The 17510-nt window shown below is 39.4% G+C and overlaps 1 pseudogene; it reads left to right on the plus strand.

Moving 5' to 3' along the window:
* The first annotated feature begins 7090 nt into the window (after window positions 1–7090).
* On the plus strand, window positions 7091–10379 carry LOC100773717 (annotated as a pseudogene).
* Window positions 10380–17510: the final 7131 nt, after the last annotated feature.

A 17510-nucleotide genomic window follows, 5' to 3' on the forward strand; every position in this document is an offset into this window, starting at 1 on the left:
GAAAGGATTTAAGGTTTTTGGTCCATCTCCTGGAGCTAGGTTCACAGGAAGAATTGAAATTTGATCAGTCCACTGACTTTTCAGAAGCCCTCTTCTTGGGTGTACACAGAATGAACCAACTCCTACATAAAGCATTCTTTACTCTGTTCAGAATCAGGTCAGCTAACTCTAGAACTTCATCTCTCCCTCTGCCCCTCCAAATTCAACCCTGCCCTGATCTTATCCCCAGCTCCACAGCAGAACACCTACTGTGAATTTTCCTTCCTTTCTAACCTCCATCTCCATTGGATCCCATAGACCCACTCCTCCAATCTTCCTCACTACTCATCCTATTATTGTGGCCCCCAGCTCTAGCAGGCTTTCTCTGGGAATCTGCCAGCTAGGCCTGCCAGAGAAGCAAATAGTCCGTTAAAGCAAGGAGGCAAGCTTGAGATATTCACTCTTTCCCCCTCTGTTCCATATCCAATCCCCCAGTGTCATCACTAGCTCTGTAGCATGCTATCTGTTGTGACCTCTACTCACTCTCTGCCCATATCCTAGGGGACTAAGCAGACTAAGAAGCACCCTGATTTACTTTCTCCTGTGGACCACTCATCCCTTTGTTCCTAGCCTACCCCATTCCTAGATGTCAGCTCCTAATACCTAGGAACACTTTTTTATATGGAGCCCCCAGTGCCCACACCCACCAGAATCCTAAATTTAGGAACTTGAGTAGGAATCTCAGAGACAAGCCTCCACAACATAATACAAGAGATGGAAGAGTCAGTTTCAGGCATGAAAGATATGATAGAAGAAATAGACACACCAGTCATAAAAAAGCACTAAACATCCAGGAAATCTTGGACACTATGAAAAGATCTAAGGAGATGAAATCCAAGGAGAAGAAAACCAGGTTAAAGGAAGAGAAAAGTATCTTCAACAAAAAACTAGAAGAAAATTTCTGTAATCACAGATGCCAGCCCAGGTGACTAGGCTAAGCCAAATTTCAATCATAACCTATGGAGAACTAACATGATAAAGCCATATTTAAGCATATCTATCTACACATCCAGACCTACACAAGGTGCTGGAAAACAAAACAATACAGAACAAAAATCTCCAATCTAAAGAGGTTCATTTCACCCAAGAAAACATAAAGAATATATGACCACAGACCAGCAAGGCAAAAGAGGGGAAACACACACACACACACACACACATACACACATCACATTAACAAAATGGAATCACTAAAAGTTACTCATTGATATCTCTCAAAATCAATGGTCTCAATTCTCCAATAAAAAGACACAGACTAACAGAATGGATGTGAAAACAGGATCCATCCATGTGCTGCACCCAGAAAACATGCATATCTTAACATCAAGGATAGAAAATCACGTTAGGGCAAAAGGATGGAAAAAGATATTCCAAGCAAGTAGACCTAAAAAACATCTGGTGAAACCATTTTAATGGCTGACAAAACAGACTTCAAACCAAAATATCAGCATACAGAAGGATACCACATACACTTGAAAGGAAAAATCCACCAAGGGGCACTGCAATTCTTAACATATATGCACCAAACACATAAGCACTGACATTTGTAAAGGAAACACTGCTATGCTTAAATCACATATTGACCCTTACACACATACTGGGAAACTTCAATAGCCCACTGACCGAGACAAAAACTAAACAGAGAAATACTGGAGCTAACACACATTATAAACAAAATGGATCTAAAAGATATTTATAGAACATTGCACCCAAACACAAAAGAATATGCTTTCTGCCCAGCATCTCATGAACTTTCTCCAAAATTGACCCATACTCAGACACAAAGTAAGTCTAAGCAGCTACAAGAAAATTGAAATAATTCCCTACATTCTATATGTATACTATATATTAAAGCTGAATATCAACAGCAGAAAGCTTACAAATTCATTGAAACTCAACAGCTCACTACTGAGTTAAAATGTGTCAAGACAGAAATTAAGAAATAAATTAAAGCCTTTTAAGTTGAGTGGAATTGAATATACAACATACCCAAAGTTATGGAATACAATGAAGGTGGTTTAAGAGGCAAGTTTGTAGCACAACATGCTTGCATAACATTATTGGAGAGATCTCTCACTAGTACTTAATAGCACACATGAAAGTTCTAGGGCAAAGAAGAAATCACAGCCCAAAGGAGTAGACAGAAGGAAACAATCAAACTCAGGGCTAAAACCAATAAAATATAAGCAAAAGCATCAACATCAAAAATAATACAAAGAATCAGTGAAACAAAGAGTTGGTTCTTAGAGAAAAACAGTAAAATTGGTAAATCCTTACACAAATTAAAAGGCAGAGAGAAAAATATCCAAATTAACAAAAGTAGAAATGAAAACGGAATGTAGCAACAAACATGCAGAAATCCCGAGAATCATAAGGACACATTTTAAATGCCTGTACTTAAATTGGAAAATCTAAAATATATTTATAATTTTCTTAGTACATATCACTCAACAAAGTTAAATTAAGGTCAGATAATCAGTTAAGACAGTCATACAATCTTCACTGAAATAGAAGCAGTCATTAAAATTCTCCCTAACAGTTAAGGCCAGGGCTAGATGGTTTTAGTACAGAATGCTACCAGATTTCCAAGAAGAGTAAATGCCAATACTCCTCAAATTATTCTATATAAAAGAAACTGAAGGAACATCCCCCAAATTGTTTTATGAAGTCACAGTTACGATACTACCCTAGCCCCATGAGACACAACAAAGAGAATTACAGATCAAGTTCCTTTATGAACCTAGATGCAAAATTTCTTTTAAAAATACTTGCAAACATAATCCATGAACACATCGATATGATGATCCACCATGATCAGGTAGAATTTATTCTAGAGATGCAGGGATAGTTCAACATAAATAAATCTAAAAATACACAAACTGAAGGACAAAAACCACATGATCATCTCATTAGATGAAGAAAGAGACCTTTGAAAAAATTCAATCATCCCTACAACCATTCATACACCTCTCCGTCTACACTATCAACTACTCATGGACTCTGTTGACACTAATAAAAGGAGAGAAATCCATGCAGAGCACATGCTTCTTAGTTCCCCAGTGACCTAAGCCAAACCACATGCCCAACTGGCACCATACAGAAGTAAAAACATATTTCCACAAAAACTATTCAATAAAGTTGACATAGATAGCCACTCCACTAGCTGTACAGACATCAGTATATAAATATAAAAACTGAATGAAATATGATACCCCACTTTTCAAATTTTATTTCCCAGGCTGTCATTGACTCCATGGGCCTTATCATGCATTTACTTTGAGGCAGAGTCTCATATACGCCAGGTTAGCCTCAAACTCCTAATATAGCCAAGGATAGCCTTAAACTTGTGACCCTCCAGTTTTCCCTTGCCTAATTCTAGGTAGGGTTAAGGATGTACAACACCATATCAATTTTGCATGACATTGAAGATCAAATTCTGGGCATTGCACATACAAGCAAGTACTACCAACTGAACTAGAGCATCAGCCATTCTTCTTTATAAATATGCTTTGATCCAGAGACTAATGGTCAATATATGTCATTGGTAAATGAGACCTCTGATTGCTATATATTGTAATTGGAGAACTACAAACACTTAAATATAACATTCAAAGATGAATTATATATACATCCTAAATAGCTGTATATCAGGCACTTTTGTCCAAGACTCATGCATTATGGAATGGAAGCCAATTCGGGCAATGAAGTCCCGTACTGATTCAAAAGGTGGTGAAAGCAACTCTGCTTACTGTCTGGTTATTTCTTAATTCAGCTTTATTTTATTGAATCCTAAAATAAAAAGTTATCTCTGGCTGTCCATCTTGCTACAGTTGAAGACTGGAAATTTGGGCTGAAAGATGAGGACAAATAGGACTAATTGCTAGGTCAAGCAAAGTAAATGAGATGCACCACTGAAGTGCTATGAATAGAAACCCCCTCAGAACCCTAAGGTTGGAGACCTAAGTGACAAATAGAATGAAGCATTGATTTGGTTCAGTCATTTTCAATATGATGACCAAGAAATGAAAACACTTGCGGGAGTCTCTTCACCAGTTCAGGATATTTCTAGTTTTCTTTGTGTGTCATTTCTTCAGGGTAGACTTTGGGCTTTAAAAGCCAGAAGTGATAGCAAGTCATCCCACAGTGTGCAGAAAAGGAAGCATGAGGAAGCAGGAAAGCCCAGCTTTGTCTTTAGCCTTCTGGGTGAAAAAGATAAAGATAAGTCTTTTCTTATTTTTCTTGAAACAATATCCCTTTCCCAGAAGCCATGGGCACCTTAACTTTCTCTCAAATGCAATGCCACCAGAAAGCTTTTGTTCAAGTAGAAAAAAGGGTTGTGCTTGTAACTTGTAACTTTTACTGGAAGTTAGAAATGAAGTCATGGCTTTTCATATTAAAACAACTGTCCTGAACACACAATAAGACTACTGGAAGAGGATACAATGGTATTGTTTTATAAACTTGAATATTCTTTTTATCTACAATCAAATCTGAAGTCTTAACTGGTGATGGAGTTAATAATGTCTCCATTTTGCAGGTAAGGATTCTCAAAAAAAAATGGAAGAAAGAAAAGAAAAATCAATTTATGCTTAATAACACAACTAGAGAACTCTAGAGTCCATTTCAGAAGATGAATTCTCCTGATCATGAAGGCTTCATAAAATAAGGGCAGTTTTAGATTTCATTGTCAAAGATGAAACATTTTAATAAAATAGTGAGCTCTATTATACATTTAGGAGAATATAAATGCCACACTGTCGGTATAAAATCCCCATCTCTATCCTGATAACTGCCTGGCACAGTCATGATGAAGAACAGTGCCACAGCAGTGTAATTCTGATGAGCCCAAGAAGATATCTTCAAGGACACATTGTTTGAATATTAATATCGTTAGACTGAAAGTTATAGAAAGATTTAAGAAAATGGTATGAGTTTTTACCTGGCTGCTGCTATTCATTTGCTTTAAGATCATGACATTGTCAAATATAATTTCTTTCTTAAGGGAGAAATAATTTCAAATATGATTAACTGAAAATCTGAAGTCAAGTTGTATGTATATTGGATTTAACATTATAGGTTGGTTCACATTGATTAGCATATCAGTGACCTCCAAGAGCTTCACTCTGTGATGGGTCTGCATGGGGAAGAGAAGCATGTAGTGTGCGCTCAATTTTTAAGGCAGTCTATAAGGAGATACTGTTAGATAATGTGTCAATAGTGATGGTGATAGCTCTTAGTATTCAATGAGTGTTTAACATCAACTACTTCATTTCATTCTCAGAACAGTTAGACCAGGGCTGTTGTCACTTGATTTGTAGAGTTGGAATAACTGTATCTGAGCAGAAAGAAAGTTTTCAAGCAGTTTATAAGCAGTTTAGAGGAGAATTCTAATCTGGGAAATCCCAATCTCTTCATCTATAGTCTTGACCAGTTGCCTTGACCTGGTGGCCATACAGTGAAGCAAATTATCTACCTGGTGAAAGGACTGGACTTTTATGAGGAATTTTGTATTTCAGAAATACAAACACATGGATTTAGCAGTAATTTATCCATAACATTGAAATGCTACAATAAAATAATAGAATACTTCCACCTCAGGAAGTCCTCATTTTCCTTTTCAAACCACCACTTAGGCGGGTGGTCCAAGGCAAAGTGAACAGACTACTGTTGTGCAAAGAACATGTAGTAAAGAAAACCATTGTTATCATCCCTGATTTTATGAAATAATGTATGAAACACACTCTGAAGACCATGAGGTACTTTGAGATTTTAAAATATTAATTAACATTATTAAGAAATTGGCTCCTAAGAAGATATAGTGAAACTATGAGTCTCAAAAAGAAGAGTGCTGCCTTACCAATATTTGTTTCCAAACATTCCAACTTCCCTCTTGACAATGTTATTTTCTCACTGTCAATAAGATTTACAAGAGTTATTTACAGTGTAAATGATGCTCACTGGATCATTTGTCATCTGTGCCCTGAAGCTAGCAAAAAAGAAAAGAAAACAAAAAGACAGCCATTGGGTGATACTTCTGCACGTAGTTCACAGACATACATGCAAACAAAAACACTCATACACATAAAATAATAATTTAAAAATTCTAATATTCCAATTGCCTCAAGGAAAGAGTAATTTTGAATTATAACTACTTTTGAGGAATGTTGAAAAACAAAAGTGCACTTTAATCTACAATGAGAAAAATCTCAACATTAAGCAATATTCTTTCCCATGTAAGTAGATAGTGAAGTTGTTATGCTCTGAATTCTGAAAGATGGCTGATCAACGACTGGGAAAATATTTACTTTTGTTCATTGCATATGGTGTCGATTATACATTTTCCAATGAATTTCATTGTAAAATAAAACATTATGAAAGTTACCAGCTCTTACAAATCCAAAGAACACAAAGCTCAGTTAAATGTAGATACAAATGAAAACTAACTTTTATAAAGTAATATTGAAATGTCACTAATGTCAGCTCAGGGCTGGTAAGAGATATTAAAAGCTCCTCAAAACTGACATTTTTAATCAAAGTAATATTTTTAATAATAGGTCCTCTGTGATCATGGCAATCACTCATGTTATTTAAAATCTATTTTTGATACATGTACATAGGCTCAGCTCCAGATGCAAGTGGTGAAGGCAGCACATTGTGTGCCCTGAAGGTCATCAGAAAGTCTGTGGTTACTAAAGCCACCCATGCAGTCTAAGCTTGTAGAGAACCCTGTACCATTTGAATACATTATTACTTTAGGTTCATCTCCATTGTAGCAAACAGAGCTCTTAGACACAGAACCCTGAAGAATTTGCCTTACTTCTCTAAGACCATGGAGTTCACAGAGAATGGAACCTATGGATACAGGTTCCTCTCAAAATGTCTCATAATCTTTCCTTTGTAACCAAGTCCCCTTTAGTCCCTGGTACAGACTTTTCTTCAGGGGAGTACAGTGAGGTCCCCAGATGAGCTCTGGGAAAGTTTGAGTTTGTTGAATGATGTTAAGGCAATAATATGTCTCGACTCTCGCAAAGATGGATCAAACTCTAAAAGGATGAGAGCCCAAATAAGTTATTCCAGTTCCTATCTTGGTGGGCAAGATAGCCCACAATCAGAGCTCTTTGTTGTTGAAGATCTCCAGGTAGCCCCACAGGAGCCCTGGTCAACTTCCACGTGAGCTCAGAAAGCATATAATATTGGGCATCATCACCGGGAGCTGAAGGAATGGGTGGAGTAGGGCTTTCTTCTGAGAAAGTACAGAGACCATGGGGACAACACCTCGCTTTTAATTAGAAATCACTCAATTCCACTTTTACAAACATTTTAATTGTACAAATTTAGAGTGTATGATAATTCATATATAAAGTATGTGATCAGATCAAGATAATTAACATTTTTATCTCCTTTAACATTTTACAAAGTTACACTGCCCATATTTATGATGCACAGTGAGTTATTCAATATATGAATAAAATATGTACTGATCAACCCAGGAAATCAATGTTTAGACCATTGAAGCTCATCTCACATAGTGATTAATATAGCATGTTAGCGAGGACTGTAGATACTCCATTATTCTGTAGAACACCACAGCCTATTCATTCTATCCATTGGTTGTTTTGGTGCCAAGTACTTAACTTCAAACTTTGCTGCAGGGTGACAAAAGTTTTGTGTGCCAGTTTCTTCTTGGGTACTATCATGATTAGAGCATAAAACACTCTCCTGGATTCTTGGCTCATGATGCTGTTTTGCAAGGTGATGGAGCCTCTCTGGTTCTAGTGTTATCATTCCATGCTGTTTTTTGCTGTGGTATCACTGCTGCATAGGACTGGTTGGTTGCTTCCCTCCTTTGGAAGCTTGCATGGTGATTTCTGGTTACTATGAAATGTAGTTTTCCCAGGGAGTAGAGTTTCAGGTTAGTTCCAGCTCAGGGGGTCTCTAGACCCAGTTTCTGGAGCACATTCTGTCTTCAGCAAGAGACTTACCTTCTGCCTCTTGGGAGTAGGCCAACTAGGAGCAACAGCAATAACCTATGTATTTTTAAGTCTCTTAGGCAACCCTGACTAACAACTCAAAAGAGGGCTTCTCATGCTTGATTTTGGAGCTTTCATTAGATGGCCATTGACTGTTGGGGAGAGCACTGTCTGTCTAGATGGGAAATTTTTATTTAAACTATTTATGTTCACTTGAACACCAACTTACATGATTTATAGGTATTTTAGGTAAATAATAACATGATTCCTTTTGACTTTTCCAGACATTTTTACTGTTATTTTATCCTCTTTCCCTTTCTTTTGCATTTATCTTCTTCCCCTTGCCCAATTGGACCACCACACTTTTACTGTTTCTCCAACAGATCACTTTGCACCCTGCTATTTATTCTCTTCCCCGTTGCTCCCCTAACTCCTCCACTCTGCTAATGTACCTTTTTGCTTTCCTGATTTCTGTAGTCATTCCAGAATATGTACTCATATCTGATGATGTGGAGCCAGAAGTCTCAGATGAGACAGAACAAGTGAAACTTGACTTTCTGGGTCTGGGTACCTCACTCAATATGATCTATTCTAGTTCCATCAATTTACTTGCAGAGTTTATTATTTCATGGTTCTTTATGTCAGAATAATACCTCATAATATATATTTATAGGATTTTCATTATCTATTTGTCTGTTGAAGGTCATTTATGTTGTTTGCTTTTACTATCTATTGTGAATATGACAGCAATGAACATGGTTGAGCGAGTGTGTGTGGAGCAGGATGTCAAGTCCTTTGGTCATATACCAAGGAGTGGTATAGCTGAGTTATATGACAGGTTTGTTTTTAGCTTTTTGAGACTTACCCAAACTAATTCACACAGTGAAAGGATCAGGGAACACTCAGGTGGGAGAAAGGGAGCAGATAGAGCTAGGTGTAAGGCCTAGGTTCCCATCACCGGCCCTGAAAAAAGAAAGAGGGAGAAGAGTAACCAGTATGTGAATGTTGGGACACCCACACACCATAGCAACTGTTTCCCCAACTGAGAGCCCAACAGGATACGGCTCAGTCTTGTCAAAACGAGGTTAAGAAAAGCATGGTGGGAAGCTAAAGGCCATCCAGGAGACCCTGTCTCTAAAAGAATAAGAAGAGGAGGAGGAGGAGGAAGAGAAGAACGAGGAAGGTTGGGGGTGTGGCTCAGAGGTGGAGCCTCTGCCTAGGATCCCCAGATGAGGGGCTGAGTGTAGGGCTCAAAGGAAGGGACTTGCCATAGTTTGTATGTACAAATAATAAATAAGCAATTGTAAAAAACAGTCTAAGCTAGTGTGGTGATACATGCCTTTTGAGAGACCCAGGCCCCAGAAAATCCTTAGTCTGCAGACCCTATACAGACCCTGAACAGTTTGGGATCTAGTCCCAACCCAGTAAAAGAAACACTCTGGATTTGGGACCCAAGCCAGCGAAAGAGACACTATCCTTAAACCGAGAGCCAGGGAAAAACACCCTAACTGAAGGTACCAAAGGACCGGCAGTATGTGGTTCAGATGATGGCCTCCTTCAACATTCGGAGTAGGACATGTGAAGAATACATCTACAAGGGGAAGAAGTTCAATGCACGCAAGGCAACGGTCCGGAATGAGGCCTACTTGCCTATCTTCCGCTTCTGTATCAAGTGCATGTGCTGCTTGACCGAGATCACCTTCAAGACAGACCCCGAGAACACGGGCTACACCATGGGGCATGGGGCCACAAGCAGTTCCCTGGCCGCGAAGCTCCTGGAAGAGAAATGTGCACAGAAGGAGCATGAGGATGAGGAGCTCAACAACCTACGAGGGTCCTAGAGAACCTCACCAAAGACTTGAAGCTGGAGTTGGAGGTGCTGGAAAACCTGCAGGAGCTGATGGACCTGAACCAGGTGGGCACACCTGGACTACGAAGTCATGCTGCTGTATCACCGCCTGTCACAAAAGCAGGGGCGGCAGCAGCAGGAAGAGGAAGATGAGCACAAGATTGAGGCCTTGCTGGAGGAGGGTCGCCACTTTAGGTTTCTGGGGGATTCTGACTCGGTAGATGAAGCTATGCTTTCCCGATCACAGGCAGCAGTAAGATCCAACCCCCAGCCATCCTGGAGTACAGATGGCATCAAAGGCCAAGAGAAAGGCAGAAGCAGTAGACAGCCGGGCACAGCTGGCCAACTTGGTGGCAAAGAAGGTGAAGGTGGAAGCCAACGGGTGCTCAGAGCAGGTTGGGATGGCAACCACGGGTGACCCCGAGAGCAGGAAGGTGGTCAACCTTATACCCCAGACACCTAGAGCCTGCTCCATAAGCCAGCTGGGTGCATATGGACACAGCGAGGACAGTGACAGCTAAGCTCCTACGATGGCATCACAGACCCAAGAAGCCAGAGGAGGAGATGGGATCAAGGAAGGCACCCTCAGCAAACGCTTCATCCTGTCTACCGTGGGTCCTGGCAGGGTGTGGAAAGGCAATGTCCCTCAGCACCAAGCATCCCGGGACAGCCTGGTCCACTCTCAATCCTTGAGTTGTGCTGATCCTGTTTACCCGGTTCCTTCCTGCCACAAATCTGAACACTATCTGACACGGGGCAGGGGGCAGGCTCCCTGGAGACCATTTCCCAACAAGGCCTGGGGTTCCACCCTCAACACAATACTATTGTGTAAAAAAGAAGAAAGTCAGTCACAGAAGTCACTCTTTGGAAAGCTTGAACTGTCAGAACGTACTAGAGTGATCTAATTGTAAAGAAGACTCAGGGCAAAGTTTTAAGCCTTGACAGTCTCTGCCACTTCAAAGTTGAAGCAAGAGCAGAAAATAGGACTTTAGCCTGAGAGTGACCAATGACCAAGGAGGGAGGAAAATCGGGAGACGCAGTGTCCTAGAGTGGAGGAATGGGAGGTGCTCCAGGAGGAATGCATCATCAGCTCTGGACTGGGTGCTGATGGCTTAAGAAGAGGGAGCATTAGTCCTTGAGTTTAGCACCACGAATTAACTTTTGCATTTGGTTAAGATTTTGTTTCTTTTGGCTTTGGGGCAGTTAAATTTTTGGCATCATGTCCTACTTTTTGAAGCCAAGTCTGAGTCATCCTGGAAATAGATGCTTGTGGCATAGCATCAGGTCACATGTCTGCTTTCAGCACCTCTTCAAATTCTAAGGCAGGCAATCTCTCGGAAAGGGGTTATCCAGACTCCTCTGTGTCTACTGGGTGTTGTCCGAGAAGAGGCCAAGAGAAAATGACTCCCATTTTTCCAGAACATTCCCACTGTGGTGTATTGAGCATTAAAACTGTCAGGGAACATAAAGAAGCTGGCTCATTTTGCCTTAATAGTAACAAGTAGGTGGTCTCTTGGCTATATTTTCAAAGGAATATAAAAATTTGAAAAAGATCACATGCTGTTACAAACTTGGAATTTAAACCTTAATTTTATCTAACATTTATTATGCCATAGATGATGCAGCACCCGATCTGATATTCTACTTCTTAATCAGGTGTTGCCATAGTTTCACCTTCAAAGGACAATAAAAATATGCAAACTTGTGAATAAACACTTTAAGACTTTGGATCCATGGAGCTATTAATTAAGTATGAAGGTCTCTCAGGAGAATAAAGAGCTGTGCCATAATGGTACGAGCATCAGATAACATGAATTTAATTAATAGCTTATAGCCTAGTTTAAAAAATAGTTTTAATATATTTTGACTAAAAACCACATTAGGGAGATTCATTTCACAAATTACAATATGTTTATTTAATTTATTACTTATTTTCTAATTAAATGTTCACTTTGTTTAGGTTCTTTGTAAGGAAAATCAATCTATATTTTCTGGTATATTTGAATTTCACCAATTCATGGTAATGATCCAGTGGGAGGCAGTTGAGTATTAAAAAGTCCAGAGTGGAAGCTGTCAGTACTATTAATGCCTGAGTTTGGAAAGACACAAAAGCAATTGCTATTACCATGGTAACACTCAAACTTAGCGTTTATTTAGTGACAATTTAGAGACATGATTCTAAATCTGTGGGTCACTACCCCTTTGGGGGCTCACATATCAGATATTTTGCATATCACATATATTCCTAAAATGTGTTTAGTTAGTGTTTTATCACAGGAACATAAACAAAAGTCTCATTCCTCAGAAACTGTTTCCTTGGTCTCTCACTGGAATCTAGGGGTTGCTAATTAGGTTAGGTTGTCTGTCCATGGAGACCAAGGAATCTACCTCCCCAGCTCTCAGATAACATGCATGAATCACTATGCCTGGATTGTTATAACATTCTGGGGATACAACTCAGTTCATTGCAGTAGGCACTTTATCCACTGAGCTCTTTTCTCAGATCCATGATACATCTCTTGATAAAGGGATGGCACATGCTTCTCATAGCAGAAAAATATCAATAAAGTCCATTGGAAATTGGCTTCCATAGTTTTTCTTTTGGCCTTAACAGTATGTTACCCTAGGCAAAGTAATTTAGTGTCCCACCTTAAATACAAATTCTCATGCCATTATGACGGAATTCAAAGGATACTCTCATTTAACTCATTTAACTCATACTCTCATTTAACCTCAGGTATGGATGGGGTTCTACAGGTACAATTCCATAAAGTGAGGGAGCAGTTTATTTAGGGCAGCATGATGACAGTAAATCCACAAGTGAGCTCAGAGAAGCCACTAATGCATCTAATTTCTTAAAACCAGTTACAAATGTTTCCATTTCCTCCACCTTTAGGAGTGAGTGATATTCCTTCATATGGAAAGTTATGTTCTGTCATTACTGTATTGAACCTGGTCCTTGGATTTCTCAGTTTTCTTGCTTGATCATCTTTTTATTCTTGTAAGAAGCGATCCACACATAGAAGCTATCTCATCTTGCCTCCCATATATAGATGCTTGGGGGCAGAGGCATCTTTTGTTTGCACCAGATTATCTGAGCTTGTATATAGAATTTTTTGGAACTGTTGTGGTATAGATAGGTAGTCAATTATAATCCATTTAGCAATGGTTAATATTGATCACCAACTTGACAATGCCTAGAATCAACTAAGGGAGAGACACTTGAGTGGGTCTGTAAGAACACTTCCAAAACAGATTAACTAATGGACTAAAGCATCCCTCCAGAGTAGATACCACCCTCCCAGGCATCCCAGGCATGAAGTCCTAAGAAAAAGCAATTTATATGGCTGCCTTTACTTCCTCTTGGTGAGAATGTCTACTTGTGCTGCTACTGCCACTGCTTGGTCCATCCTCCACTGACATCAGGATCCATTTTATTTGGCATCTCAATATAGACCAAAGACTGGAGACTCCCCAGGAATTTTCCATGCCTTCATATCAGAGTAGGACTGCAGAGGCATTCAGCTTTGTGGACTAACCAGTGACTAGTTTCTCTGCTTCTCCAATGTGCAGATGGCCATTGTTGGACTCCCGAACCTCTGTGTAAGCAAATATAGTGAATTCTCTCTACTGTCAGTTGTGTTCCTCTAGAGAGAATGCTGCTTAATACACTTGCAAAACAAGGTGAAGAAGCAGGGAGCAGAGCCCTGCTAACACCATGTAAGATGCCTACAACATTTCTTCAACTGTGAGTGGGACAAACCTTTCCTTCCCTTAAGTTGTTTCTTAGCAGGTGTTTGGTTACAGCAAGAGAAAGGAAACAGTAATAACTCCATTACACACACACACACACACACACACACACACACACACACACACACACACACACACACACACACACACACACACACACACACACACTACAAATTTATGTCATGTTGGCTTTTTTTCTACAGTGGAGCATGGAACCCCTGCCTAAAAATTCTACTAGCCTCTTCTGTTATAAAGGACCCAGTGATTGTTCCTTTGTGATTCCCGAAGACTTGATTATTTAACTGACAGGGTCTACCAGTCTTGACCTGGAAGTTCTGACATTTAGAGGATGGAGCCTGAAATGTTTTCGGTTACATTTTCCAGACTCTAAGAACTGTTTTTAAACCCTCAACCAGCTGACTGTTGAGGATATATGGTGCTGGCAAGACCTCCAGGTCCTGAGTTGCTTTGAATGTGTTTTATGAAATGCATGTTTGGGAACAACAGAGTCTTGTTTCCTAGTTGTACTTCCGGTGTTGGAAGTATTTTCTATTTTTCCTATGTGAAAACCCAACAATTCTTTTTTTTACTAGTTCATCTGTTTTTATCTTGTCACATTCAATTAAAAGAAAACATTTAGCTCTTTCAGAAATATTGCTTGGTAATGTGTTTAGCTGTACCTATTTTTGTCTTCTACATTACTTCAGGAGAGGACACTGCCACTGTTTTTTTCATCTATAACTTATTTAATCATTAATCTTCAATACAGTGTTTTGACTGACTTGCCTGCCTTCATGTACAATCTCAGTAGACCCGTGTGCCCTATGTAGACACTTTCTCTAAATCAGTGATTTCTGGGTGGCTTTTATAACTTGACCCAATTTAGAGACACTTGAGAAGAGAGAACCTTATATGAGGCATTGTTTCCACCAGATTGGCCTGTGGGTATGCATGTGGGATGATTGATGGGGGAAGGCCCACTGAGAATGATACCATCCTTGGGCAGGTGGGTCCAAGTTGCACAAGAAAGCTGGTGAGCAAGACAGTAAGCATCATTCTTCCATGGTCTCTGTTTTGACTTCTGCCTCCAGGTGCTTGCTTGAGTTCTTGTAAGCAAGTGATTGACTCTGAGAAAGACATATAAGCCAAATAAACACTTTCTTATCCCAGTTGGATTTCATCAGTGTTTTACTACAGCAACAAAAGCTAACTTGGACAGTGACATATCTTTTACAGCTTGGTTTTTTCAAACAACCTACTTCTAAGAATTAGTTACGATATCAGTTATAATATAATCAATAAAAATATAGCACATTAAAAAAGATGTGTTTTTAAAATAGTAAGACTTCAGAATGAAGTGGTCCACAGGTTTTCTGGGGGTGGATCTATGTCTGAATTAGTATTTTAAAAATAACATTCCCATGAACTTTCTGGTAGAAATGCAAATTTTTGTGTGGTTGCCATCAAGGTGCAACACCTGACAGGTCTAAGCAGGGTCGCTGGGAACTTTGAATTTAGATGCTTTTATAAAACCTTTTAAAAGTCACTGCATTCTCTTCTGTGTTGTATCATGGGTATTCAACCTTGATTTAATTGTTTTCTGTCTTCTACCGAGTCAGCATGAGGTTGTATAAAGGTGAATCTTTGCAAGGTATCCAGAGTTGCACACACTGTACTGTGACCAGCTGTAGACAATCAGTCAGAGGGGGCCAAGAGGAAGACAAGACTGGCCCTAGGATAATCTTATTTGAAGGCAGATTGAATCAATTTATTTGCAACTGAAAGAGGAAACAGATTTTTCATCATATTTACTTGTTGGCATCTGATCAGTGGAATATTTCACCTTTTATTATTTTTTTAACAATTTTACACCTTTGATTAGTATTACAGAATTACCTCAATTTTTATGTTTTCTCATTATTTACATAAAAGATGCTGTGTCTCCATACACCATATTAAAGGACTCAGGATCTTGGCATGTCTTTTCAATTGTGTGTGTGTGTGTGTGTGTGTGTGTGTTGTATGTGGTGGCTGAAGTCAATCTCAGGAGTTGTTCCTCAGAAGCTCTCAGTTTTGCTTTTTTGGAAGGTCTCTCCTGGGAGCTCAGGCTGGCTGATTCTGGTAGGTAGAATAACCATTGACCTTTGGGATCCTCCTGTCTTCACCTCTCAGCATTGGAATACAAGCATGTGTCACTGTGCCTAGCTTTTTAACCATAGTTTTGGAATCAAACTCAGTTCTTGACTCTTGCACAGCAACTGTTTTCCCAACTAAGCTACCTCTGTTATCTCCACACCTTCTGCCTCATATGTCTAAATTGATAGAGATAGTTACCCTAATTATTTTGTTAGCATATCATCTTTCAATTGTCACTATTAAAAATTTTACATAATCAATGGGAAAATGCCTTTCAATATTGTCTATGAGAGTCTCCCTTCTCAAATGTCATTCTTTGTTGATCTTTCTTGAAAACTTTTTGCTATGAAGATTGTGTAATAAGTTTGTATGTCTCTCATTCCTCTCATATATTAGTTTTAAGCATTCTTTAAGGAAAGGCACTCTTCAATCATTGGTTTACTTTCGCCTTAGGTATAGCAGTGTAAACATGGGCTTTTTGCTCATAGGGAGACACAGTCTACCTTGCTGCTCAGATTTCACAAACTCATTTTTAAAAATGGCAGTGGTACATGCCTTTAATCCTAGCACTTGAAAGGCAGAGACAGGTAGATCTCTGAGGTTGAGGCCAGCCTGGTCTACAGAGTGAGTTCTAGGATAGCCTGGGCTATACAGAGAAAACCTGTCTCAAAAAACAAAAACAAAAACAAAAACAAAAAAACAAACAAAAAAATCCAAAACAACAAAAACAAAACAAAAAAAGAACCAAAAATAGAACCAGCCAACCAAAGAAGAGTTAAATGATTCCTTAACTACAGCCACCCTACTGTATGCTTCAACATCAGAATTCATTCTCCTAACTGTGCTTTTCAGGGGCCTGATTCTGTCTTTCCCTCCTCCAATCCTTTTAGTCTCTCTGGTAAGTACTGCTCTCTCTGCTTCTAGAAGGACATCATCTGTTTTCTTCCTCTAAACTCTACATTGCTAAGGATACAGTGTCTTTCTGTTCCTGACCCGATGCATTTCACAGTGACCTGTAGGTTTGTCCACATTGTCTTAAGGACAACACATTTTTTAATGTCTGTGTAGTATTTCATTACATAATTAATACAAAACATTTTGGTTTTCTACTCTTCTATTTTGGGGGATTGAGGTTGATATGGGAACATATCTTTGCTACCATAAATAATGCTGGGTTAGTTAAGGTTTCTATTGCTGCAAGGAAACACCATGGCCAAAAAGCAAGGTGAGGAAAGGGTTTATTCAGCTTACATTTCCACAGTACTGTGTATCATTGACAGAAACCAGGACAAAAACTCAAACAGGGTAGGATCCTGGAAGCAGGAGCTGATGTAGAAGCAATGGAGGGGAGCTGCTTAGTGACTTGCTCCAGATGGATTTCCCAGCCTGTTTTCTTTCTTTTTTCATTGTTTTCTTTTTATTTAGGTTAGAAACAATCTTATTTTACATATAAATCCCAGTTCTCTGTCCCTCCCATCCTCCTATGCCCCCATCCTACCCCTCTTTTGCTCCCCAGGGAAAGTGAGATTTTCATGGGGGATCATCAAAGTCTGTCACATCATTTGGGGCAGGGCCTAGCCCCTCCCCCATGTGTCTAGACCAGTCTGCTTTCTTATAGAACCCAGGAACACCAGATCAAGGATGGCACCACACACAATGGGCTGAGCCTTCCACTGTTGATCAATAATTAAGAAAATGCCTTATGGAGGCATTTTTCTCAAATAACACTTCTTCCTCCCTGATGACTATAGCTTGTGTCAAAT

The sequence above is a fragment of the Cricetulus griseus genome, assembly GCF_003668045.3.
Source record: "Cricetulus griseus strain 17A/GY chromosome 1 unlocalized genomic scaffold, alternate assembly CriGri-PICRH-1.0 chr1_0, whole genome shotgun sequence".
In the NCBI taxonomy this organism is placed as follows: domain Eukaryota; kingdom Metazoa; phylum Chordata; class Mammalia; order Rodentia; family Cricetidae; genus Cricetulus; species Cricetulus griseus.